Source organism: Ochlerotatus camptorhynchus, unplaced genomic scaffold (genome assembly GCF_037179485.1).
Source record: "Ochlerotatus camptorhynchus isolate MF236.1 unplaced genomic scaffold, CSIRO-AGI_Acam_v1.1 ptg000438l, whole genome shotgun sequence".
NCBI lineage: Eukaryota > Metazoa > Arthropoda > Insecta > Diptera > Culicidae > Ochlerotatus > Ochlerotatus camptorhynchus.
The window spans coordinates 514162-534101 of record NW_027040924.1 but is presented as its reverse complement, the minus strand read 5'-3'; the positions used below and the strand labels follow the sequence as shown (position 1 = coordinate 534101).

General features: G+C 38.2%; 1 protein-coding gene across 4 annotated transcripts in view; it reads right to left on the bottom strand.

The window, feature by feature from the left end:
* LOC135711766 (pseudouridylate synthase RPUSD2-like) overlaps positions 1 to 19940 on the bottom strand; it is a 594258-nt gene that overhangs the window by 70116 nt on the left and 504202 nt on the right. The gene's annotated exons all lie outside the window — the stretch shown is intronic.

The following is a 19940-nucleotide window of genomic DNA, read 5'->3' as shown; positions in this document are numbered from 1 at the left end:
TCAATTTATAATAATAATTTTATCAAATATTTCATGCATTTATTCACATTCATTTGCCTCTAACTTTTATCATTAACAGAATTTCCTTAAATGATGTATGAAGCTTTTGTAGGTTTTATGATTAAATACAACTATATCATTCATTATGATTAACTACAATCAAATCTGTATCTCTTTTACATGATGAGCAAACTAAACCCACCATTGTTTTTCAGTGAATGTAAATTGACGGTAAAATAATAACAAGTTTTGCCCACTCTAGTTCGTCGTGCATAAGAGATACCGTTTTGAGTAATTCACAAAAGTTATAGTTGATCATAAAACCTACAAAGAAGAATTGTCTTGACGAAAAAAGTTAGAGGCAAATGAATGTAACTGAACGCACGAAATGAATGTGAATGATTTTCCATGTTTTGACAGATATTATACAAAGTCAATGAAGACTTCACGATTAGGACCGTTTAAGAATCTTGGAAAATGTAATTGGAAAATTTAGTGAATACAATGTAGAGTGAGTATTGCGAACGGCTTAAGATAAATTGGAATCACGAATCATTAACTTAGATTTCAAGATCGGGTTTTTATTAATTTTCCGAGTTCGAAATTTCGTAAACTTTTCAATGTCTATGAATATTGAAGAAAAAATATATTCAAGACCGAACATGCTTACAGGACGGTTGAAGGGCAAAAGGTCGACGGACAAATGGTTGATGGACAAAACGTCGAAGGGACAAAAGGTCGAAAGTAAAAAAATCGAATGGACAAAAGGTCAAAGGAGAAAAAGGATAAAACCGTAAAAAAAACTAAATGGAAAACAAAAAACTGAACCATTAAAATGTTTTTCTCTCTCTTGGGGTTAACTCTTTCTTTGCAACATGAGCAGTTCTGATTTGATTTTCATGGTGAATCACTTCACTGTGAGTGACTTCGTTTTCACCGTGAGGTGACACCCGCAATAACGGCCTTGGTTTAATCTTAGTTGTTTGACTATTGGATTGAGTCGACCTTTTGTCTCTTCGAATGATGAGATATTTACACATCAAATGATAGCTTTTTTGATGAGGAAACGAATCCCTAGGAGCTCACGGCACAAATCATGTTGGACTAGTTTGTGTTATTATCGATTACTATGTGAAATTTCAATCGATTTTTGTTTCAAAGAGAGATCGCCTTTAAATTGAAGATCGTCCTTTAAATTGAAAATAGAAATAAAAATTCATAAGCCTTTTAATTATAAAATAGCAGACTTTGGGGACGAAATACAGTGAAACCCCAACATCCCGTATTTTTACTAAATTCAAACCTCTTCCATTCGATTCATCGGGGTTTTTCGATTAGTAATTGTATGAGTTAATTTTTGCATATATTTTTAGCAAGTGTTTGTGTTAGTATGTCCTATTTTAAATTTGACACATACCATTATGAAGGACGATCAAATTAAAGTGTTCTGTCTAGTTAGTAAAAATAACGTGATTAAAAAAAACCTTTTTTTTCCCATTTCAGTGAAATTTTGGTAATCAATATTCGTTAATTTTCTAAAAAAAATACGTTTCCCAATTCTAGCCAGTTCGATTACATGGGGAACAGCCAAAAAAAAAATATATAAAACATACATTTTTCCGGGAATTTTTTTATATATACTACTCACGGGAAATTGAGTGTTCACTCGGCTGTCGACAAAAGCCAGGCCACTCTCGATGTGTGCCAAGGCAATCGTCTGTTTTCTCGGCAGCAACCATTGTGTGGTCCTCCTCATTGTTCTTCATCAGCAGTTCTTTCAGTCGATGCGTCGTCGACTTTGGAAAGCAACCGTTTCGTGATGAGTGTGTGAGTGCTGACCACGTTTTGCGACCATTGCTGCAATGGAAGCGCTCTGACCCCCGTTGGCGTAACTGCCATATAATTAAACCACTGGAAGCGGCTCCAGTTCTGATGGAGGAGGCTTTTTGGATAGCGGAAGATAAAATGTTTATTGTGTTGTACCTTTTGACTAGTTTTAAGATGTATTGTATAGTGACCAAGAATCCTCGGCTCTGTGAAGTTAATTCGTTTGAGCCTTATCAAATAAATTAATAAACAACTACTCACAGGAAATTCACTGTGTGAAAAACAATCAATAAAAAATAAAAAATGATTTCCATTGGAAACAAACAGATGCAAAGTTTTTAGAGTGGTTCGAAAGAACTGACAGAGAAATAAAAAAAATGTTGGAAGAAACATCGAAAGGAAGCAAGCCGACTTTGTTGGGAGATAAACATCCAAGCAGGCTTGCTTCCACTCACTTGCTATAAAAACACGATTTTCTGAATTTTGGAATCATTAGATGTTATAATGATATTTTGTGCTTGTGAGATACAAGAAGAGGTTGAAATGCAAGTGTTTGACATATGAAATCTGTCAAATTTGCTTTCAGATAGTCTCAATCAGCGATTTTACGACTCGCGAGCGCTCACTCTGAGTGAACGCTCACGAATCATAAAATTGCCTATTGTAACACTGTGGTAGCGAAATTGACAGGTTTTATGAGTCAAACACTTGCCCTTGATCCTCTTCTTGTATCTAACAAGTACAACATATCATTATAACATCGAATGATTTCAAAATTCAGAAAATCATTTTTTTATAGCAACTGAGTGGAAGCAACCCTGCATCCAAGACGGAAGAAATTTCCGGAGCAAGTCAGAAGAAACTTTTGAAGAAAGTTTAGAGAAACTTCCAGAAGATCTCGGTAGACACTTCCAGGGCAAGTTAAACGGACCTCTGGCGAAGCTCGAAAGGAAATTCCAGAAGAAGTTGCTGGAATCTGTCGGAGGAAGTCAGAAGAAACTTCCAGGGAAGTAAGAAAAAACCATTCTGCGCGCAGTGGTCTAAAATGCGACTTTGGCAGGAAAGATGCATTTAGAGCCTGAAATTGAACCTTTAGAGAAAACATGTCTGGTACAAAGTTGTTCCTTATAGTTAGGCCCTAATTTTGATGTCAATTAAATAATACTAGAATGGTGCTAAAGGTATATGTTCATCGAAAAGTTGCGCTCAGCTAATTACTAGCAACTTTGTTTATAACTCCGATGTATAACCGATTTAGAGCAGTTTTCCTTATACGACTTAGGATGTCTCTATAACAACAGTTTTCCGGATTTTTTTTTTATTTCAAAGTTCTCAGCATAACTGTTATAACTTTTGAAGACGCAACTTTTGCCGCGCGAACTTGTCCACATTGACATTTTGACGTAGCGCAAATCGAACACACGACGCATTGCGCATGCTCACATGTGCGAGCTCTATGCTCGGTTGACCGCTCACCATTTTACCAATGAATGGAAGGGAAGAGAAAAGCAGCGGTAAAAAAAAACGCTTGTAAAATCTTTTTCGTCGTCATACAAACCAATCCCACCAAGGTGGTCGTTCTCTAAAACAGGCCTGACAGGACTAGGAACTGTAATTAATAATTAAAATCTCAAATGTACTAAAGTTGAAAAGACGCATTTGTGTCACTTGAAAATTCATACATGTAAACCACACAAACACAAGAAATACAGATAATATAAAGTCAAAAGTTTTCGTCGTCGTTTACTTTCGAGCAACGGACGGATAAGCGTTGGACACGACGTATGAGTGAAACAGCACGCATCGCACCAATACAAAGACGATGACGAATGCATCCACATCGACCGGATGAAAGGCTTCCCACAAAGGGCAGCATGACTAGGCCGCCGTCATCCGGTCGGCATCGACTTGCACTGGTTCGAAAGAGTCAAGTAGCGCAAGTTGATCTTACACAACAATCCAATTCAATGCTGGCCGGAGCACGTCTTGGTCTGGCGTGAATGCTGCCATATACTTGCAACCAGGAACGCTCCAACCTGTAGTAAAAACGTTGCATCACATCTGATCGGCCACAGATGTATCATGCGAATAAGATCCACCGCTGTGGGCCATCATATCTAAGTGCGTTGCGCGTTACAGCGTCACCATCATCGGCGCCGTGAAGCAATGTCATATATGTACCTGATCCGAGAGTCTTTTATTCTGCCGATATTCTCATACAACAGCGAACTTGGCGTCCCGCGGTATGTTATTTTAATAAATTCTTTTAAATCATGTTGAGTTTGTTGTTTTTGTAATGAATATTGGGGCTCTGAATCTTTTTTTTTGTGATTAAATGAATTTTGCCCAAAAAAAAAATTTTAGAATTTCATCAATTCTTGTCCGATTTTCATGAAACAAGTTCCAATCTACTTGATTCTTGGTTTTAATTTTGTAAGGTTGTGCATATTTTTTGCTGAAATTTTAAGTTACTAAAAAATAGGTCTTTTAGTAAAACGAAAAAAAAGTTTTAAACTGTTGTAGCTCTTGAAGCACTAAGGTAAATCTCACTGTTCACTATTTTTGAAATATTTTATTTATTTATTTATTTATACAAAGCTAGAGCATAGCATATATAACCTATATGGTTCTCAATGTATATTCTAAATCAAGAGGATGATTAGTTGCTTGAAGAGTATTATTAACTACAAAATCTTTTAAATGCAGAATATGAAGAAGTACATACGTTAACAGTCAATAGAAAGGTAGTTCCATAAAATTACAGCACGTAGACAAAACGAGTTTTTTTAATACGTCCTCTGAGCGACGGAGGTTGAAAATATGTAGAGTAGAAGAATGTAGAGTATTTTAGTAAAACCAAAGACTGAAGAAAATATGTTTACATGTCACATAAAGGGTGATACGGTCAAAATTTGGTCAAGGGAAAATGCGTGTAAATCGGTGAAATCGTTTATTTAAAAAATCAAATTAAATTTCTTTTTCAAGTTCAATTAGTATAAAATTCAGGAAAAATATTCAGTTAGGCTTCCGCTTTTCCAAATCCGAATTGCCGGGCTTTACGCTTGACCCCTGCCATCAGATTTTGTACAGCCACCTTGTCCACCTTCTTCGCCGCAGAAAGCCAGTTTGCCTTGAACTGCTGCTCGCCCTTAGCAGTTTTTTTGGTCTTCTTTAGGTTCCGCTTGACAATAGCCCAGCATTTCTCAATTGGGCGGAGCTCTGGCGTGTTGGGAGGGTTCTTGTCCTTGGGAACCACCTGCACGTTGTTGGCGGCGTACCACTCCATGGCCTTTTTACCGTAATGGCAAGATGCCAAATCCGGCCAAAACAGTACGGAACAACCGTGTTTCTTCAGGAAAGGCAGCAGACGTTTATTCAAACACTCTTTCACGTAAATTTCTTGGTTGACAGTCCCGGAAGCTATGAAAATGCTGCTTTTCAAGCCACAGGTACAGATGGCTTGCCAAACCAGATATTTCTTTGCGAACTTTGACAGTTTCATGTGCTTGAAAACATCTGCTACCTTTCCCCTTCCTTTTGCCGTATAAAACTCCTGTCCCGGAAGCTGCTTGTAGTCGGCTTTGACGTAGGTTTCGTCGTCCATTGCCACGCAGTCAAACTTCGTGTACAGCCTCCGGGATCGCGCTTTGGCCGTCGTATTTTGTTTATCATCGCGATTTGGAGTCACTACCTTCTTGTAAATCGATAGTCTGGCTCGTTTTTTGGCTCGATGCACGGCTGAAGACGATACACTCAGCTTATTTGCGGCATCTCGGAGAGAGAGGTTAGGGTTTCGCTTGAAACTACCGGCAACTCTCTTTGTCGTCTCAGCGGCTTCCGGTTTTCGATTTCCCCCCGATCCAGACTTCCTGGCTGTCGACAAACGTTCCCCAAACACTTTAATTACATTTGTAACGGTTGATTTGGCAACTTTTAGCGATTTTGCCAACTTTGCGTGCGAGTAGCTCGGATTTTCGCGATGCGCGAGCAAAATTTTGATACGCTGCTCTTCTTGCTTGGACGGCATTTTGACAACTGAAGAGTGAATTCCAAAATCAAAATAGGAGCAACATTCTACACACACACCTTCAAAATGAGGGGTGTTCAGGTTTTTTAAATGCAAAATTGAAAGAAATACGTCAAGTTGATATTGACCAAATTTTGACCGTATCACCCTTTATACTTGAGCTTTAGAGGGGGACTTTCGACTAAACTTTTCATAGAATTTAAGCCCAATTGATTTCTTTAACTCTAATCATCATTTTTTTCTATATCTTTATTAACTTTTTCAACAATTGAAAATTGATTATCATATGAATGATATTTTCAATAAGTCAACACGTTTGGAACGTCGTTAATGTAAATAGAAGTGGTAAAATAATAGAGCCTTGCGGTACACCACAATACACAAAAAAAAAATAATATAACCGCTGTCCTGTCCTAAGAGATTTCAATTTCCAAAAGAGCAATTTGTGATTAATTGAGTCGAACGCCTTACTGAAATCTAGTGGAACAAAAATCGATATTTGTTTCTTGTCAACTGCATTTCTTAAGCCATTTTCGATTTTAATCAGTGCCGTTGTTGTATTGCATTTCTCGCAATATCCTGATTGATACGGACTTAGTAAATTATTGATAAGTATATACTCGTTAAGTTGTTTGCATAGAAGACTTTCTAAAATCTTCAACAAAGCAATATTTTCGGAAGTTTTAAAACGGGTTTTTTTTATAGATTTTCCTTGATGGAAAAGATATTAGGTAGGGGAAATGGTTCTAATGTTGGCCTATGGATCTAAGGTTGGGCCCATCGCTAAAAATCTGCTGTTTATCAATTTTATCTAGATGAACGCATCATTGGGACGCTACTAATGGACATTTTTGATCGCTATAGGGGGGCGACCCCGGCGTAGTGGTTGACATCCTTACCTCTCACGCCAAAGTCATGAGTTCAAATCTCACCCCCGGACAAGTCACGAATGACCCAAGAGTGTTAAAGTAACTATAATAAAAAAAAAAAAAAAAAATTGATCGCTATTGAAAATTTAGTCGATTGCTGAATTTATGTATGGGCCCATATAAGAGGCATTTTGGCAGACATTGTCAAATTATGATGAGTTCGATTGGCAATTAAATGTTGGGATTATCAATTTTTGTCGAATCTGTAGACAGTAGATTAAATTGATCGATTTCTCCTTCCATATTTTATGGGCATTTTTTAAACTGAACTAATGGTTTAAAAACAATGAAAAACGGATAAATTCAATCCGAGATAAACTATTTTGAACTTCATTTTCAGTGTGGTTCTCGAAGCGAGCACTTCCACGTAAAATGACGAATCGGATAAACCAAAATAGCCCATCTCCCATTTGCATGAAATTTTGCATAATTGTTTGTTATGTGCAAACATTCACATTTCTGATAAAAACTCAATTATCTCAAAATGAGTGTGATCATTTTTTTAAACACATGATAAATGCAAATTTTCGGAATATTTAAAACTATGGACACTTGGCATTTACAAAAATCGTTGAAAAAAAAAAAACTTTTGGCAACATCAATTAATTGTTTGCTGGTACACTTATTTATGTCATTTTTTTAAATGAAACGATTTAAAATGACTCAATAATCTAACTGAAAAATGATGTCCAGTTGATCGAAAGCAAGTTTTCTTACCTTTAATTTGGCGTTAAAATAATTGATATAGCTTCACTACAGTCGGGGATATTTGTATTTCAGAAAAACAAACTTGTTTTGAGTGAAATTTAATTGTTTACCTGAATCTAGAAAACTATCCTACTGAGATTTTTTCTTACTACATTTTTGGATTCAGCACACGATTTTACATGGGAAATGACCACCAGCGTACAAAGTTCAAATATGCTGTAAACTAGTGTTATGTGCGATAGAATGGCTTTTGTTTTGACGTACTCAAGGCTTCATTGCCGTTCTATTTTGATTTCATTTTTGGCATTTGATAAATGTTCGGTATACCTATTTAAGAATATTTTTGTTTGTTTGTGATTCGGAAGCTTTCAAAGCATTTTTAAAACTAAAACAAATTGTATAAAGGCATTTTCAAGACCGGCGTTTGGTATGTTAAAATAATGTTTCCTGCAATGTTAAAGCGGTTCATTCTGTATTAAGAATATTTTATTATGGAAAAATGACTTTTGCAGTTTAAGAGCTTTTAAGCGTTTAGTTTTGGCGTTAAAATGTTTTTTTTTTGTCTTTGAAAGCTTATAGGTTATTGTATAGCTTTTTCGGCGTTTTGGTATTTTCAAAGGACCTTTTTGATGATTTGACGTTTGAATGGCATTTAAAGCATTTTGCTATTCTGTCATTATAATGTTTTTTTTTTGATCTGGTTGTTTTAATATCTAGCAATATAGCAGAGTTTTAGCATAAATGCGAATGATTACCCATAACCAGCTCCCGATCAACTTGGCAGTCAGCTTAGTTTCACGAACCCATTTGTAAATTGTAGATGAATCCACCGTACGTAAACAACGAGGTAATTCGTTGATGGTGCAACCACAGACAAACAGACATAACACATAGACTATTTCTCACTGTAAAACATCGTCGCTAAAACATTACCGCCATCTGTTGAGTACACTGTGATGGGCAGTACGCTGAAAAGATGGCGGTAGTGTGTAGACGTCAAACGCAAGGGACATGCGCGACACCGTTGGCGGTGCTACCAACTACGATTCTTTTAAATTGGCCGTTAAATGCTTGTTCGATGAACCACTTGTGAGTGTTATGTCTGTTTGTCTGTGGTGCAACTACTTTTCTGCGCCACAAAACAGGTTTTCGTATCAGTTCATGAGGACGTCAAAACGTGCCAAGCGCTATATGTGAATGAGACGCCAATACTTATTATTTAATAATACCTTCATACCTTTTTAAGCTATAATTAAGCAAATCATGAGCTGTTTTTCTCTGTTTGTGTTTGAACCTTACAATGGCGCAGAGAGATGCAAGTTGTATATCATTTCATTCAAGTTGTTGCTTGCTTCCGAGTGATTTTTTAAATCGCTGTGGGTTTCATGCATGTTTTTAAACTGATAGAAAAGGATTTCGTAGTTCATTGATATCAATTGGGATGTCCGTTATTTGAAATTTATTATCCTTAAAATAAAAAAAATATGATATTTTTACTTTAAGTCTACTAAGCAGTATTCAATATAAATTAGCCCAATAGAAAATAAATGTTAAAAAGTTAAAAGTTTTGTCAGAAATGATTACAAACTTCGGTCATTTTAACCGTAGTTGAACTGTTCAGTAAAAATCAGGAATTTTAATTCATTAGCTTTAAAGCTTCAAACCTAGGAAAACATCACCGCAATGGCAAGACTAGATTATTTAAACCAGGCTGACAGTGTTTTTAAATTCAAATTTAGTGAAGCAACTTTTGAAATGAGGGTCAAACTTTTACCGAACGTTTAGTTGTTTAAAGTTCGGTAAAAAATTACCGAAGTCGGTAATAATTTCTACGTGTGTACGAGATTATTTTTGCATAACAAAATAAATGGTTTAGAAACTTATCTTCGAAATTAACAATTCATTGTTCAATTTATTGAAATCGGGCGGTTCCTAAATCCTAAAATTACGATTCAAAAATTAAATAAGAAAATCAGTTCCATCATTATTCATAATTAGGTTCCAGACGTGTTCAACCAACTTTCGGAAACATACTAATGCTAGTCAAGGCAAATCAAATTTAAAAATCAAAGTGCCCCAGGCATCCTAAATCTTTATGTTGCAGAACTATGACAGACATGTGGCTTTCAACTGCAACTTATTTAAGTTAACTTAAATTAATTTAATCTGCTGCCTGTGCTCATAAAACACTCAATAGAATGGATCAAACCCCGTATAAGGACAGTATCGAAAATAAGTTGTAAGCAATTTGCTTCTATTAGTAGCTATAGCAACCATGTAACAGGCTGTGAAGAACAGTATTGTAAGTGGTCACTGTATTCGACACATTTTCTTTGATAATTGAATTCTGAAAATAGCATGCAACCCTAGTAGCACGCTTGTCACAAATTGGTTGTAAAAACTTCTATACAACTTATTTTAGTCGTTAACAAGTTGCTGCAACTTTATGTGACGGAAATGTGCTACTCGGGAACTATGTCCTAGTAATAACATTTCTAATCAGAAATGATTTAATTTACACCAAATTGAGGAATTAGAACGAAATCACACAAAATTTTCTTTTTGCTCGAATGTTATTCTACCGTTTGTGTTGTGTAAGAGAGACGACGGTAGAGCATGAGATTACGAATAAAAACAGACTGTCGCGCATGACAACGAAGCGAGAGTCGTAAAAATCGTCAACAGTTTCAACTCCTGGTGAAGACACATAAATTTTCAATTGGTTTGGTATCAGTTCTGAACGTATTTTTTGCTGAAATCTCGATTTTTATCGAGTGTGTGTGTGTGTGTGTGTGTGTGTGTGTGTGTGTGTGTGTGTGTGTGTGTGTGTGTGTGTGTGTGTGTGTGTGTGTGTGTGTGTGTGTGTGTGTGTGTGTGTGTGTGTGTGTGTGTGTGTGTGTGTGTGTGTGTGTGTGTGTGTGTGTGTGTGTTCAATCTAACCCAGGGCTGGTAGCAGGTCACTTTTTAGTGACTTGGTCACTATTTTGAAGCCAGTCACTAAAAAGTAACTTTTTACACCAAAAAGTCACTAAAGTCACTATTTCCCTAAAAATAGTCTCTAAAGTCACTTTTTCACTACTTAAATAGAGGCACTAAAAAAGTCTACAGTAGTTTAAAAAAAAAATGAACAATTGAAAATTTTAACCAGGGTGACCAGTGAACCGCAAAACATTAAAATACTAGGAAAACTAAATTGCCTTCAACTTCGATTATAAATCGGGGAAAATATATTATAAATTTTGTATACTTTCCAAAGGTATTTGTCTGTGCATAGATTTTCAAAAGACTTTCAAGGATGATTACGAAGTTAAAAAAAAATCCAAAGTAAATTTTAAGAGAATTTTAAGGGATTTTAGGCATGACACCAACATATATCAGAGAAGAATACCAAAGTACAAACTACGAAAGTCTCATGTAAATCTAAGTGCTCTGAGGACCGATTTCTTCATCTCCGCTTAAATCTTATGCCAGGTTTACCTATATAGTTAAACTTGGCTTAACACATATGAGCCTCGCTTTTGATTGTTGTTTAAATTATTAGCAAAATTCAGCTCCGAAACAATTTTGGAAATAATTCCAATATAATTGAGAGTGCATTTTGACGAGAGTTCTGAGAAGAATTCTATGACAATTAGATGAGGATTCTAGGTCCAATTCTAATAAGAATTCAAAATTAGTTTGAAGTTAGTTAGTAGAAATTTTGCTTAAGGGAGCTCTGATGAAAATTCCATGAAAATCCCGTGAACTTCAAAGGATGGTCTCTGCGGATAGTTCTAAATGAATTCTGGGGTTATTTCTGAAGATAATTCCTAGAGAATTTTAAAGAGTTTGAAATAAATCCCGAGAAGAATTCCAATAGTATCGAATTTTGAGGGTTCAATCTCAAAGTAATTCTGAGAAGAGTTTCAAAGTTATTCTGTGATGGATTTTTGTTTTGAGAATTCTAAGGACAATACGGATTGAATTTCCAATTGAATGCAGGGGAGAAGTCCAAGATTATTCTAAGCAGAAATTTTTGATATTTCTGAGGTTAATTGCATGGAAATTCTAAGAAGAATTCTAATAAATTTAAAATGGATTTATGGAAGGAGCCTTCAGGAAGTTCCAAGAAGAATCAATAAAAAACCAAAAATAATCTAATTTAACTAATCATGTTTTATTACTTCATGCTTAAGATGCTTAAAGTGGAGATTTTATAGATAGATGAGGAGATTAAATTATAGAGTTGATATTTCCGTTATAGTACTGCAGTGTGAAAATTGCATATAGAGAGTAGAAAGCGAGCAAGGACAACTTTGAGGAAGGTACGAATCAGGTAATTGTTTACGTCAGATGAGACTTGAGTGTGAAACAATCGACAGAACTGTTTCCGCACATCGGAGGTATATGAGAAAATTGGCGATCATCCCTCTTGCCAGTGGCAGGGGGAATAATCCCTCACCATCCCTCATTAACGGATGAGCTTGGTAAAGGAGATGCTCTACCCGATTAGTACCTTCCTCGAAATTGTCCTTTGTTCGCTTTCTACTTTCTATATACAAATTTCACACTATAAAGGAACTATCTACTGATATCTGATCGCTCTTTACTTTCATCCCCTCATCTATCGTTTAAAATGAAATGTCCACTTTAATCCAGATATTTGATGTTAATCATTTCCAACTACGAAAAAAATCTATTTCCAATAATTTTGTTGATTGTTCTGCTAAGATTTCCAAAAATGCAATATTATTTTTGTAAAAGCTTATTTGCCTTAAAGTTTAAGAGAAGGAGAATTATTCTAAGTTCTTGAGATCATTCTGAAGAAATTCTGTGAAAAGTTCTTAGCGAATTATCAAAGTTATCGATCAAGATATATCAAAATTTTAAAGATTTCAAACGCAGAATCATTGGGAATTACTGTTTGCTTGTCATCATTTATAACGTTAGCAAAAGTAAATTATACAAATCACTTCAAATGCTCTTCACAGGAGATTCCGTTGTGAGATTCGATTAAATTAGAGGAATTTATGAGATTTGATTTTAAGTTCCATGACATAAAAAGTTTCTTCCAACATTAAACAGCTTTTGAATGTCTAAGTTACCATATAAATGGTTTCTTATTTAGTATTTACAAGTCACTATTTGGTCACTATTTCCGTAATTTTAGTCACTAAAGTCACTACTATTTTATCGCATCAGCACTACCAGCCCTGCTAACCCCCACTGGCCAGCAGTGGTATTATAGAAGAAATTTGCTTACAACAATCCTTGATGTAATAATAAGCAAGTTTAGTCCGGGAGTTAGAAAGCGATAGCTCTACTGCAGATTCAGCAACCCATTTCAGAATGCCTGGTAATTCACGTTCATTCCGAGGTCACGTCGTATTCGATTTTTATCGAGTGACCCAATTCAACTTTTTCGCAACAACAACCTATTAAATGCCGGTTTTGGATTCTGAATTGCGATTGTAAAGAGCAGTGTTTCAGTACAGTGTAGCTCGGTATTTTTTTATTTTGCTGGGTCCCAGTAAAAAACGTGCAGAGATTCAGCTAATAAACGAGAGTATAGCATACACTTTTAGAAATTTCTACATACGAATGAATAAAAGTGACTCACTCTCTGAGTAAGATTCGTTTTCAGTTTACCAAGCTAGTCAGTGAGGCCAATAAGTTTGTACGGCGTTTAAATTTTGCAAGCTTTTAATCGATTTAACAGAAAATGGTATATTATGAATTGTGGCAATATTGCATGAAACCGACGAATTATCCATCTAAGCCAATGTGCCAAAGACCACAATCTTCTATCTAATGGAGATGTTAATTTCCAGATCCGCAATATCTGCTTTTGGGGCCTCCCTTAGCTCAGTCGGTAAAGGCGCAGCTACAAAGCAAGACCATGCTGGAGGTGGCTGGGTTCAATTCCCGGCCCGGTCTAGGAATTTTTCCGGTTGTAAAATTTCTCGACTTCCCTGGGCATAGAAGTATGATTTGACTTGTCACACAATTATACCAATGCAAAACAGTACAGGCATCCAAAGCTCTCAATTAATTACTGTGGAAGTGCATCTAGAACACTAAGTTGAGAGCACGCAATAAGCTTGAAATGCGAAGAAAAAGAAGAATATCTGCTTCTCGGTGACATCGATAAGTTGGCTTCCATGACATCCTACGATTTCGACGTCTAGTGGAGTCGACGCTCCCACCGGCCCTCATCTGTCATTCATTCGGTTTGAACATCAGCTCTGTCAGCATCATTAATAGCATGGCATCCTACGCTCCGACTGATTCGACGCTCCTAGTGGTTGATCACCAGGTCTCTGTCAGTGGAGTCAATGCTCCCACCGGCCTTCATCTGTCCTTCGATCGGTTTGAATATCAGCGCTCTGTCAGCAACATTGATAGCATAGCATCCTACGCCCCGACATGTAACTGAGTCGACGCTCCAAGCGGCCATCATCTTCGGTCTGGTTGATCACCAGGTCTCTGTCAGGTAACTTAGACTGGTATATGTCTGGCTGAAGCCGCTAATTGTTTTTACAAAAAATGGTTCCAATTCCCCTATGTTAGCTTGGCATCCTTCGTTCCTGACGTTTAGCTGTTCCAACGCTCCCAGCGATCATCATCTGCCCTTTGGTCTGATTGATCACCAACTTTCTATCAGCATGGTATCCTAAGCTTGCAATGTCTAGCTGAGTCGGCGCTCCCACCGGCCCTGCTTCACTACGACATTCTTAGCTTGGCATCATATACCTTCGACGTCTGGCCAATTCATCGCAGTCCACGTTCCATTCACTAGCAACTGTCCCCTTCATCCGTTTAACTGTGCACCGACAATCGTCCTTAGATACTACCTTACTGCCTATCTGTATATATATTAGAAAAGCTTTCATAACCTCATCTCCTTAAAAGAGTGCAAACTCACTGGAGATGTCTCGTGTCATGTGAAAATATCATTGAACTTATTTTTGTAATTTAAGAAAAAATGAGGAGGTTTTATGCCTGCTACATTGTAATGCTTTACTCCAGCGGGCTTTTCTCTGCTCCATAAAAATAAAATAAAATAAAATAATTTAAAACAAGCAATAGGTAGCCACAAGGTACTGTTGTGCCGCTCAACTGGACTGTCCTCCATTTAATAGGCCTTGTCCATCTGAACATCTTTCCTGAATCCTTCCATTTGGTGGCAATTTCGATATTGAAACGAGTCATTCAAGTCAACCTTCGATCGCGTCTAACGGCATGTCGAGTGTCCTCCGTCACATCCGTAGACGAGCTGACACAAAGCATACAGGTACGTTTTGTAAAAATAACATTTGCCATGTTGTCTCACTGAAAATCGGTCAATATCGCCGATTTATTCCACGAATTTAAATCTTTCTGTAAAAATGTGTGGTCCTGAGAAGAACCGATTGTTCGATCTCCACTACCGTTGTCCGATGCAAAAATGAGCTTCGGTACGATACAGTGTTGGGAAAATATCAAAAAATCAAATCTCACCGGCGCCCAAGATCACGCTTGATTTTCGTAGACAAAAATCAACAAGCAAACAACTGCGGTTGATTTTGCAAGCTGTGATATCGCAGCTCAGAATATCAAGCTAACAAAACTCACCAGCTCCAAATCTCACCAAACTATGGTGAGATTGAGTTTCATGATTTTTACTTTACACCCGAATGCAACCGAAACTTCTATAACGGCTTGCAGCAGTCACTTCGTGTCTGCCATCGGTGAAAAGTAAAAAGAGATAGCGAACTATACCTTCTCTTTCTAAGAAAACGATGTGCAACGGAATCATTTTTGTGTCCAGTCAACTCTCAGCTTGATTTTTGCACGTTGTGAATAGTCTCGCAATATCAAAGGAGCTTGTAAAATCAATATCAAGCATGACACAATATCACGCGTGATGTTGCGAGCGCATTAGAGCGGGAAAATATCAATTGATTGCTGATTTTGCCAACACTGGTACGACATCGTTCTTAACTTAAAGCTCATCCCATACCTGTCCGATATCATCCGGTCGCAACGCCTGCGAGAATGTTCAGCAAGACAAAAGAGAGAGAGAAGGAGAAAATCCATCTCTTGCACCCGCTTGCTGCTTGCCACGCCGTCTGAAGCGGAAATGAGCAGAGGCACAACAGCAGCGTTGTTTTATAACTTTTCAGGTTCAAGCAGAACGATGTGCAAACAAGTGGTACACGATTATGATGGCTGGGTTTAGGGAAAACGTTTATTTCATGAAAAAAGTGATAAAATTATCATTTGCATGTTTTTCAAAAGTTTTTATAGGAAATTGGAAAAGTATATATTTCAGCAGATTCGTAGAGTTATTTCATATCAATTGGCGTATTTGGATTTTAATTTCATATATAAATGGCAAAGTTACAAACTCTCCAAACCTAACACTATTTCGCTACACTTTTTTTTTTAGTTGCAGTATAGTCCACAAAGACGTAGTTCTACGTCATAAACTGCATTGAACTTTTGCAAATGCGAGAAAAGAGATAAGCCCAACTGTAAAATTACACAATCATTCATTCGATTTGACAAAACCAAGATTTTTTTAATAACAAACTGGAGCTGACAGCCATGCAAAATTTCTCAGCAAACCGAAAAAGGTCGCGTTTGATCGATTCGTCGACCGAATGTCCAGGAGATTGCAATTGGCTATGTTCTCTGGAAGTCCCGTAGGCCTGTTTTGAACTTGGAAATCCTAAAGTTTATCGAGCCTGTAATTCAATTGCACTGAACTTGTTTTATAAATTTTTCCGAGGATGCACCTTAAATATCCGTCACAACCATTCTCGTGTGTCTTCAATGTCCTCTGGGCCCTACATGAAGGGTATTGCAATCATATCACTCAAGATGAAAGAGATCTAGTGAGCAAATAAACATTTCAAAAATGGTTTTCTCTGAGACATCACAGAGGAAAACATCATTGATCGCTGATTATCTTCTATAGTCATAGCTTCTCCTTTGACAAAATGCTGTGCACGCCCATGGAAGCCGACCTGTTTGCGGCAATGTAGTTTTAGTAAACGACCTGACCTTTGCTCGAGTTGTTCAAACACGTTGTAATCATGGTGATTATCCCTCGACCGAAGAAGGATGGGATGGGAAAATAAACCCATGGATAGTTTCTCCAGTCGTTTTTTCCTGCTCTCACGCTTTTGGGATCCACATGGAAGATGGTATGCCAGACCAGGGTAGCACAAGTTGCAAAGTCTAAAAATATGTTGGTTAGAGGTGTTGGACCAGCAATACCCAACCAAAGTGTGGTAATCCGCTTTTGGAAATTTGGCATGAGAAAACGAAAATAAATTCTATAAGTTTAAAGATTTGTAGGTCTTGCTTTTGGTTCAATATTGAAAACGGTCTGTCAGCTAATTCAGAGGAGCTAGCAACCCTACAAAAGCAATTTTTCACACTGTTTTACAAACTTTTCCTCCGACAGAAAAAAAAACCCGCCATATTTCAACAGTAGAAAGTTTCCAGCTCTCAATTTTCTCGGCACATGGCAGCTGGAAAAAGTGAAACCCGATCGAAGGCATGTTTCCGACCGACCCAAAATCAGTGCGTAAACTTTACGAGCCCACGATCAACTCAACTAGCAGTTCTCAGAACTCGGAAAACCATCGAAATTTCTCGCGAAAAGAATTTCTTCTACACTCACACAGACTGGCTGCGGTTGATGTGCGTGGGGGTGAATATTTGGCTTCGGAAAAGTTGCGACAAAAAAAAAACTTGTATTCTACCCCCTCCCAGCTCCTCGCGAAAATTCACCAGATGAACCACAAATCATCCTTTATGTGGTGCTTTTTTGTTGTTGGGTTTATCAAACTCTCCGTCTGAGCCTCGCCCCCCAAACTCAATGGTGTTAGATTTGCCAAAAGTGGCTTTTATTTTTGCACCCTCTTTATTCCAACCAACCAAACAGACTACAGGTTGAACACGAAAAAATCCGGAAGCATTAAAAATGCTGCATTTTTTGGGTTAATTTCTTAAAATTTTTACTGAATGAAACTAAGAGTGTATCGAATCACAGTAGGCATTGGTTGTCAGGATAAGTTCATTTGTTTACATCATGGCTTCACCGGAGCAAGCACGTCGCGATTCGATCCTGCATGTTCGAAACAAAAATACTCGGTTGAAGGGAAGAGTGCTCCTGCTCCAGAAAAATGTTAAATCAAAAAGTTCCTTGTCTGGCAAGCAATCTGTAGTTGTGGGCTGAAAAGCGAAACTTTCGTTACTTCTGGGATCATGAACCAGCAAATTTACCAGGAGGAGTGCCTACGTAAGAGACTATTGTTTTTTCTGGAGCAGCATTAGGTGGATTGTCTATTCTGGCCGGACTTGGCAAGCTGCCACTACTCAAATTCCACCTAACAGTGGTACAGCGAAAATGGCGTCACAGTGGTTCCCAGCGAAATGAATCCGGGCAATACTCCGGAACTATGGCCAATTGAGGAATACTGGTCAATTGGGAAGCACATACTGAAGAAAAGGGGTGGAACTGAAATTGACAGAAGGATTTCAAACGGAAATTGAATTTGGCAGCCAAGTGGGAACCGGGCTCGTGCAAAAGATGATGGGCCGTGGCCGAAGAAAAGTTCGAGCGATGGCCTATGGTAAGAAGGAAGACTGAAACAATGGTCTAACAATAAGCATAATTAAACCCCAACAAGATTGTCGTGTCCGGATTTTTTCGTGCTCAACCTTAACACTCAACAACACAGCGGTGGAAGGATAACGGAACGAGATATGACTTTCCTAAGGCCACGCATCCCGAGACCGACCGACGGCGCATATTGTGACGGGAATTCTCTGTAGGGAAGCACCCAGCGGTCGACTCGTATCGGAGGGATATTATTTTTAAATTCAGGATATTAATATCACATCTGTTATTCTAAATAACCACCGCTTTTGTATCACGGTGCTGTGGTTGGTCCCAGGCAGCAGGTTCGGAATTGGATCTGGTTCGTTTTTTTTATATTGAGGGTGACCTAGATTTTTCGGGAATTTTGTCGCGAGGAAGGGATACTTTTCGAACACAACAATCATCGCAAGCATGGACCATGTTTTGAATTCGGGTTCACTGCGGTCGGTGGCCATTATCGGGACTATCTGAGCCCCGTTGGGCCATTTGATACAGCTGAGTTGCATAGTCATTTAATAGTGCTCTGCGGGAATGAGGCCTAGGCAGTTTAGCAGAATGTGAAACTATCGTATTCATTCTGGTTGTGTTTCCATTCACAAGGTCACATCCCATGGTAAATTACAAGGTAAAGAAAGAGCAAAAAACATTTGTTCGCTAACTTTCCTCTCGCAAAGGCTCAACAGTCACGCAGTTAAACAATTCACTACCGGCTAAACTAAATGAACTTCGGCGACGCTGATTTCCTTTGATGATTCATTAACAGCAATAACACGCATTTCTCAAGATCTGAAGGATATTAATTTTTTATGAACTTGAAAACAAATATTCAATCAAGATTCCTAAAAGCATAATTAATACCCTTGGCATTTAACAATTGATCTTTGAACCTCGTTATGTGCCTACCCGAACAATGTCAACCAATAATGAAAATCAATAGGTATTGAACTCGAAACTGAAATCCCGCTCCAAATCCTCCCAACATCTCAAGCCCTTGTAGCGCGAAACAAGCCCTTCCGTGTTCCGGCACTTGTACTGAACAGACTGCCTCCACTCCGAGGAGCACTCACCAGCCATACCAAACCGTTGCAGTCGGGAACAGTGCCAAAAGCAATGAAATAACCAATCCCGGAACAATGCAATGCTCTATTATGTAAATCCGAAACAGCATCGTACAATAATAATAAAATTGCCGTTCACGGCGAACGACCGGAGCAAATCTTACCAATGCAGAGCTGCACTGTGAAAACCGGACTGCTTGCTCCAAAACAAACCAGCCGGTGGTGGCCGAAAATCCGTCCCTGTCGGTTCACTTCCGCGCTCCGCCTGGTAGCACTGGGACAGTGGGGATAGCAGATAAATTCAGAACGAATGTGACGGATTTTAAAATGGGTTTTCCAGCAACTTGTACAGCATCGGCCGCGCGTGAACACGGACTCGGAACTGGGATGAATGTAACCCGGATGGCTTCCGAATGGTCGTTTGTTCGACTTTCGGAACAGCGCGATGGAAATGGAAAGCCAATAGCGAATCGGATGGGAACGGGAACTCAACGACGACGACGACGACGACAACAGCAGTCAGTGTGCCGGTGGTAAAACTCTTATCGTCCACCTGATGGTGGATGAATACGTCGTCGACTCTGCTGAATGGAATTGCAAGCGGAAAAGTCTTCTGGAAATGGGACGATAGCTAAGTTGGGTTGGTGATGGTGGTGCTACACAAAACACCACACCACAGCCGGAAGATAAATAAATAAATAAATAGTAAATCATTGTTGTCGCCTGGCAAGGGCCTCACAAGGGCCACGAACGAG